Below are 8,719 nucleotides of genomic sequence, written 5' to 3' on the forward strand. Positions count from 1 at the left end.
AGAGATCTCTGAGATATCGACAAGTCAAAATGTCACTAAAGATCTCTGAGATATCGACAAGTCAAAATGTCACTAGAGATCTCATAGATATCGACAAGTCAAAGTGAAGACATGAAGCTGAGAGATCTCAACAAGCCAAATTCTCTTATAGAGAACCCAGAGACCTCTACAAGTCAAATCTACTATGGAGTATTAGAGATCTCGATATGTCAATATACTTATCGAGATGTCAAGATCTCTATATGCCTAACTGGAGATCTCGAGGTAAAATCTCAAAGTATAAATTACAGACCAGTTCAACATCCAAGATCTACACTCAACAAACAATCCAACCAGCTGGATTGACAAGTCTATAAAAAGCAGCTTGAAGGATGTGCAAGATCAATGGTGAATATTAACTGACAAAGGAAGATCAAAGTTAACACAGGGTGCAAAGATATGCTAAGCCAGAAATGGAAGTTACACTTTTTCTAAAATAGAAATAATTAGTGATAACTTACTAAAGTGAATAGCATGTCTTATTATACACTGTTTAAACTAGTAGTTTACTAAAATATAAAGTTAATGCTGGTCTTTGGTTAGAGGTAACAATTCAGATAGAAAATCTTGTAATTATCTCAAGAAGATGCTAAGCTCTTTATCAACAAAGAGCCTAAAAATTTTGTAGTAAAACATTCTTAATTTTAATATAAAATTAAGTGAGTTTTGAAAGTTCGGTGTTATTTATTATTGCATGTTTATTTTCTGTAGTAACACATTTCACTACAAGATTTGATTCACTTTGTTCACAATCATAAACTGTTCAAGAAAAGCATAAAAACACTCAAACACATTCACCCCCCCGGTGTATAATTAATTACCTAACAAGTGGTATCATAGCAAAATCTGAAAGTAAACAGATTCAAGATCTTGGAAGAATGAATACACAGAAGATCAGTAGCATCAAAATTCCTAACTTTAACAAAGCTAACTACACTCTTTGAAAAAAGAAAATGTTGTTGTTTATCAGGATGGTCAATCCACTCTATATTCAGATTCTAAAAAATAGGCCCTTCACTCCTGTGGTTAGAGTTGAGGAATCTAAATATGGAGACATGGTTATCCCAGCTAATTATGCTCCCAAGGACCCTACAGAATACACTGAGCCTGAGAAAGAAAAAGTCTCCCTAGATAGTGGCTTGCAGTTAATATTGATAGAGTCACTTGATAATATAATGTACAACAACATTGTCAACTGTGACAGTGTCAAGTAGATCTGGGAAAAGATTGAAATACTCTGTAAGGGAACTGAGGAAGTTGGATCTAATCAATAAGGATACCGGTTTCACAATATGAGGGTTTTATGGCCAAGCCAAAAGAAAGTATCACTGATGTGTTTGAAAGGTTTAATAAGCTGATTAATAACTTGCAGCTTCATGACAAATATTATGAAGATGAAGAAGTGAACTTGAAATTTTTGCTTACTCTCCCTGATCATTTGGAACAGAAAATCTCAGCAATCAGGGAAAGAAGAGACTTGAGCAGAATAACTCTGGAAGTCTTGTATGGAATCTTGAAAACATATATACTAGTAATGATTCAAAGGAAATCATTAAGGCAAAGGCATGTTGTAGATGGTTCAAGTGCCCTAATTTTCAATGAAAGCCAGACCTCTAATAATGAGCCAAGATCCCAGACTCCAGCTGCCTCAACAAGTGAGCAAAGAATCAATGATTCATAAGAACAAGTTATACTGGAACTGGAAGAAGATGAGTTCTACACCCTGGATGAACTTGATGAGCTAGATCAATCAATGGCCTATCTGATAAGAAAATTCTCTAACATTAGAGTAAAGAAACCAAGGTTCCTCAAGGGTAAAGGACAGTCATTCAACAAAGACAGCAACTGGAAAGGAAAAGGAAAGTACACATCTGATAGAAAAAATGGTTACATAACTGGATCTGTGGATATATAAAAAATAAGGTGCTTTAACTGTGATGAGTTGGGCCATTTTGCTACAGATTGCAGGAAACCCAAGAAAGCAAATAAAGACAAAGCTTATCTTGAATTGGAAGCAAAGTATGAAACTCTTCTAAAGAAACAGCAAAACAAAACCTATATTGCAGAAGGTAAAAGTTGGGATGACTCTGACAATGATGAAGATAAGGAAGTTGGAAATTATACACTAATGACCTTGGAGCAAGGAGAGTCCTCTATATCAAAAACACAGGTACCAACTCTTACCACCATTGATTTAAATGTGAATCAATATAAGGAAACTGTTGAAAAGATGAGTATAGAAATGTTTCACATTCATACAAGTATGGTGGCTGCTAATGAAGAAGTGAGCAGACTGACAAAGATAAATAAGAAGCTTGAGAATGAGAAACAGGAAACTGAATTTTTGATAGTGGAGCTTGAAGCTGTAAAGTAAGAAAATGTTTATCTGAAAAACAAGCTCAAGTGTGCAAATGAGATTGAAGTTTTGTTTAGAGAAAAGCTAGAGAAAATGAAGTGAAGTTGAAGTCCTTCAGGAATGCATCTGAGTTGGTTGGTCAATACCATGAGAAAAATAGGCCATGTGCAAATATTGCTATTGGTCTTGATTATGATGCCTTGAACAGTAAGAAGAAAAAACATAGGTGACAAAGGAAAAACAACAGAAAATAAAAATGTTCCAGCAATGCTGAAAAAGGTTGCTTGACCTATGTTCAAGGCATGTGAAGTAAACTTTAGTGAAGAAGAGTTGATTATAAAGCAAGAAATTGCAGATGAGGACAATGAGAAGAAAATTGCAAATGCAACTCAATCTTCTAAAGCTGAAGAAAATCTCATGGAAAATCAAAGCACCAAGACACCTGTCAAAGAAATCAAAACTGAAGATGCAAGAAAGAAGAAGAAAAATAGAAATGGGAAAATTAGGATAAACAAAAGAAATAATTATGCTTATGTTACAGATGCTCAAAGAAAGAAATGTGAGAAATGTGGCTCTGTGAATCACCTAACTCACCTTTGTAAAAAGGATGTTAGCAAGGCAGTTGAAGGAGCCTGCAAATACAATGAAGTAAATGTAAATGATCCCTACTCATTCTGTGACAAGTTTGATTGCATTTCTGCAATTTGAAAGTAATGAAGAACTGAACAAGTTCAGAGTAGACCTCAAAGAAACAATAATTGGGTCTACAGCAAATACGGAAAATACACAACAGTCACCAAATTCTTTTTTATCTGAAATAACTCACTCTACTTCTGCTAGATCAGTTAACAAGAAGAAAGTACCCAACACTGCTTGGGTTGCTAAACATACTTAAAACTCATTGTGTGCAGGGCAAAATGAAGAAGGTCATATGGATCATTGAAAGTGGATGTTCCAGGCATATGACAGGTGATAAAGCCCTGCTATCAAAATTTGAGGAGAAGGTTGGTCATTTGGTGACCTTTGGAGACAACAACAAATGATTCACAATGGGATATGGCAAGCTTGTTTCTAGAAATGTTGTCATTGATGATGTAGCACTGGTAGCTGGTCTTGAAGTGAATCTTTTAAGTGTTAGCCAATTTGCAGACAAAGGTATTAAAGTTTTATTCAACCAAGAAGAATACACTTATATTAGTAAGAAAACTGGTGAAGTTGCTCTGAAAGGAGTAAGGAAATGAAGCTTGTTGTTGCAGACTTGAACTCAACAAATGAGGATGGAATTTGTTGCTTCTACACCAAGGCATCTACAGAGCAAAACAAACTATGGCACAAGAGACTCTCACATCTAAACTACAAGGAAATCAACACTATGGTCAAGAAAGAGTTGGTGAGAGACATGCCAAAGCTGGAGTTTGATCAAATTAAAGTTTGTGAGGCCTACCAGAAAGGAAAAATGAAAAAATCAAGTCACAAGTCAAAACCTATGAATTTCATAAGTGTACCTTTGCAACTTATTCACATGGACTTATTTTGGCCAGAAAATGTCTTATCAATTTCAAGGAATAAATATGCACTTGTCATGGTGGACGATTTCTCAAGATACACCTGGGTAGAGTTTATGCACCCTAAGGATGAAACTCCACACATCATAATTGAGCACAAAAAGAAGATAAAAAACAGGCTGAAGATCATAACTGTGTGAAAAGATTGAGAAGTGATAATGGTACAGAATTCAGGAATGCTATATTGAGTGAATTCTGTAAAGATAAAGGCATTGTCCAAGAATATTCTACAGCAAGAACACTTGAACAAAATAGGGTAGTTGATAGAAAGAATAGAATATTAGTAGAAGCTGCAAGGACAATGCTGCAAGATGCCAACTTGCCAACTAGTTTTTGGGAAGAAGCTGTTAACACTGCATGCTACACTCAAAATAGATATCTCATCAACAAAATGCATGGCAAATCACCCTACTCAATCATGTCTAAAAGAAAGCCTACAATAAAGCATCTTCATGTATTTGGAAGCAAGTGTTACATTCTAAAAGACAACTCTGGATATGGGGGAAAATTTGACTCAAAGGTTTTTGAAGCAATTTTTCTGGGATATTCATTGGAGAGAACTGCCTACAAGGTTTATGTGGTTGATCAAAAGAAAATCATGGAAAGCACAGATTTGACTTTTGATGATGACAAATGTCTAGGCTTGGAATGCCTTGATGAGAATGAAGCTGAAACCCTTGTATTTGAAAATCTTAACATCAACAGTGATTCTGATGAATAAGGTGAAGACAATGCACAACAAATAATAAATGAAGAATCTACAGGACAAGAGAATCATGAAAATGGAAGCTCATCTCAAACACTTGATTTTGATAGCACAAACTCAGGGGGAGAAAGAGAAGAAGAATCTATAAATAATACCAATAATGAAGAAAATGATGAAGGCACCGGTCAAAAAACTCAAACCAGAAAATGGGATAGAAGTCACAACCCAAATGCAATAATTCGTGATCCAAACATTGGTATAAGGACTAGGAGTGCAAATGCTAATGAGTGCCTACATGCATGCTTTTTATCTCAAGTTGATCCCAAGAAAACTAAATAAGCTCTAATGGACCCTGATTTGATATCTGCTATGCAACATAAGCTTAATCAGTTTTAAAGAAACAAAGTTTGGGAGTTAGTTCCTGCACCAAATAATAGAAGTGTAATTGGAACAAAGTGGGTGTTCAGGAACAAGACGGATGAAAATGGTGTGGTTACCAGAAACAAATCAAGGTTGGTTGCAAAAGGCTACTCACAGGAAGAAGGAATTGATTATGATGAAACTTTTGCTCCAGTTGCAAGACTTGAAGCAATAAGAATTTTTCTAGCATTTGCTGCACACTCAAATTTCAAAGTGTATCGAATGGATGTTAAGAGTTCCTTCTTAAATGGTAAGTTAGAAGAAGAAGTATATGTGCAACAGCCACCTGACTTTGAAAATCCAGAATTTCCAAATTTTGTGTACAAACTACTCAAGGCTCTATATGGATTAAAGTAGGAACCTAGACCTTGGTATGATACATTGTCATAATTCCTTCTTAAACATGGTTTTAGTAGAGGTACCATAGAAAAGACTCTCTTCTACAAAAGCATGGTGATGACATGATTCTAGTCCAGATCTATGTAGATGACATTATCTTTGCCTCTACCAATGAAAAGTTGTGCCAAAGATTTTTAAAGATTGTGTAGAGTGAATATGAAATGAACATGATGGGGGAATTAAGTTACTTTCTTGGACTCCAAGTTAGTCAAAGAAATGATGGAATCTTCATCAGCCAAACCAAGTATGTCAAAGATTTATTAAAGAAGTTTGGTATGGTTGATTGTTCACATGCTTCTACACCAATGTCTACAGTAACAAAGTTGAACGAAGATAGAAAATGAAAAAGTGTAGATATTTCAAGCTATAGAGGAATGACTGGATCATTGCTTTACTTAACTGTAAGTAGACCAAACATAATATTTGCAACATGTCTTTGTGCAAGATTCCAAACCATTTCAAAAGAATCACATTTGATGGCTATTAAAAGAATTTTCAGATACTTGAAGGGGACTCCTAACTTGGGATTATGGTATCCTAAGGGAACTGGTTTTGAAGCTGTTGGATACACAGATACAGATTTTGCTGGATGCAGGGTGGACAGAAAGAGTACTGATAAGTGGCATTTTATACCACTTAGAATGTCTTATAATGGCTTGAATTGATGTCTTGAAATCAAGTATTTTATGTATTTGATGCATTTTTCTAGTGTTTGTGCATTTCAGGGTATTATTTGCATTTCTGGAGAGATTTCATCAAGAATAAGCCTTGGCATGTGTTTGGCATTGCGCGTGGGAAGATAGAAGTAGAATGGAGCAAAGATTTGGAGCAAAAACAGAGCATTTTCCAGAAGGGGTCTGAGCGCCCGCTCAGCTCTGCTGAGCGACCGCTCAGGAAGCTGAGCGCCCGCTCAGGATTGCTGAGCGGCCGCTCAAGGATGGAATTTTAGATTAATTATTTTAGACTCCTGGTTCTGTTTAACTTCCAACTTCTGAGTTAGCTGGGTTTTATGGGACTCCTATATAAGTAGTTTTCAGAGACGTTTCATATAGGTTGGATCGTAGTATTAATCAAGGAGTGAGGAGATAAGGAAGAAGACCGTTTTAGCACACCGCAACGAAGAGGAAGCATATTTTCTTGTGATTCTTTATTTCGTTGTAACGTTGGATGCTAGTTTTCTTTACTTTGAACCTATTTACTCTTGTGACGTACTCTGGTTTAATATAAGTAGTTTTAGTTATTATTCTCGTATGTTATTATCATGTTTTCATATAAACCCATGATGATGATGAGTGCTATCATGGGCTAATCGTGATCATGGGGTCGTAACGGATTTACTATGGAATTTTTTAGTTAGTTGTTTAATACCTTAGTGTGTCATGATTGTATGATATCTAGTATTGATTGTGCTTATTCGTCTTATGTGCGTCACGAACATATAAGATAGGGTGTTAATCTCTTGTGAAGCGACGGTGGATCTTGAGGTTTAGAACTTGCCATGCTAGCATAGGTTCATGTATGAGTATGCATGATTAGTGGGTAACTCTAACCGTTTTACTTGCCCTGTGTAATCAAAAGGAATAACTTGTGCTTAAATCGTTATGTTGTCAAATTCTGTAGACATATAGGGTCTCAACATAATTGATGCCTATTCAAATTCTATCTTAATTGTGGATGCTTGGTAGAATGGTATTAGTACAATGAAAGTTCGCTTTTATCAGTTTCGTGTTGTTCGATTAATATCATCACTGTTGCATGCTAAGGGTAATAAAAATGACTATTGAAGGAAGTAGTAATGAAGTTGTGATCTCATATGTGTTTTAATATTATTAATTCAAGTGACAATTAAGTGCTTAATTCTCGTAGTTAATTTTAGTTAATAATTAGTTAATCAAATCTAAGTGTTATTGTCTTAACATTGAGAAGTAATCATACATTGGTGAGTAAGTGTTAATTGAACGTAATTAGTCTGAGTCTTTGTAGGAACGAACTAGAAAGTATTCTATATTACTTGTGAACGTGTATACTTGCGTGTAATATTAGCGCGTGTTTTCGCCCTAACAAGATTTTGGCACCGCTGCCGGGGACTCGGCGTATTTGTTTAGTTTATGTACTTACCATCAGTGGTCATTAGGACTCATTGATTAAGACGTGTTACTTATTGTTTCCGGTTGTGTTTCAGGTACTTTAGCGAGCATTTATGCAAACACGTTCTCATACTCGCAAGAGGACTTTAGATACGGTTGAGGAGACAGACGAAGTTCTTGATATTCCGGAGAAGATAGATTTTGAAGATTCGGATTCAGGAAGTGAGCAGAAAGAGCCGGTAATCATGGGTGATCGTATAGTTCCAGCAGATCCAGCTCTTATGGACTTTTCTCGGCCTAAAATTGATGACATTCAGTCTAGCATCATGCACCCGGTTATTGAGGCCAATAACTTTGAAATCAAGCCGGGCACTATTCAGATGGTGCAGAATTCCATTTCTTTCGGAGGTGCTGCGACTGAAGAACCCAACATGCACGTAAGGAATTTTGTCGAGATCTGTAGTACTTTCAGATATAATGGTGTGACTGATGAGGCTATCAAGCTGAGGCTTTTCCCATTCTCACTGAGGGAGAAAGCTAAGGACTGGTTACATTCTGAACCGGCTGGGTCCATCACTACTTGGTAAGATCTTGTGCAAAAGTTTCTGGTGAAGTTCTATCTAATGGCAAAGATTGCGGCTATGAGGAGTGCTCTTACTCAGTTTGCGCAGCAACCTACAGAATCTATGTGCGAAGTATGGGAGCGCTACAAGGAGATGTTGAGAAAGTGTCCACATCATGGTATGCCTGATTGGATGGTGATCACTGGTTTCTATAATGGTTTGAGGGCCCAATCTCGGCCCATGCTCGATGCAGCAGCTAGAGGCGCCTTGTGGGCCAAAAGCTATACTGAGGCTTATGATCTTATTGAGACGATGGTTGCAAATGAGCATCAAAACTCAACTCAAAGGATGATGCCTGAGAAGGTAGCAGGTATTTTGGAAGTGGATGTAGCTACAGCTATTGCAGCGCAGCTCCAAGTGCTGTCTATGAAGGTAGATTATTTAGCCACCTATGGAGTCAATCAGATAGCTATGGTCTGTGAGCTTTGTTCAGGTTTTCATGCTACGGATCAGTGCTCTCAGGCGGTTTCTATCAAGACCTTGGAAAATCAAATCGGTCAAATACCCAATGCAGTGCTCAATCG

General features: G+C 36.7%; 1 non-coding gene across 1 annotated transcript; it reads right to left on the bottom strand.

Annotated features, from left to right (window-relative positions):
• Positions 1-8,210: 8,210 nt before the first annotated feature.
• LOC141675725 (small nucleolar RNA R71) lies at positions 8,211-8,317 on the bottom strand. Its single transcript, XR_012556363.1, has one exon. It is a non-coding gene; the product is annotated as a small nucleolar RNA R71 (small nucleolar RNA).
• Between the last annotated feature and the right edge of the window lie 402 nt (positions 8,318-8,719).

This window comes from Apium graveolens, chromosome 7, assembly GCF_009905375.1.
Source record: "Apium graveolens cultivar Ventura chromosome 7, ASM990537v1, whole genome shotgun sequence".
NCBI lineage: Eukaryota > Viridiplantae > Streptophyta > Magnoliopsida > Apiales > Apiaceae > Apium > Apium graveolens.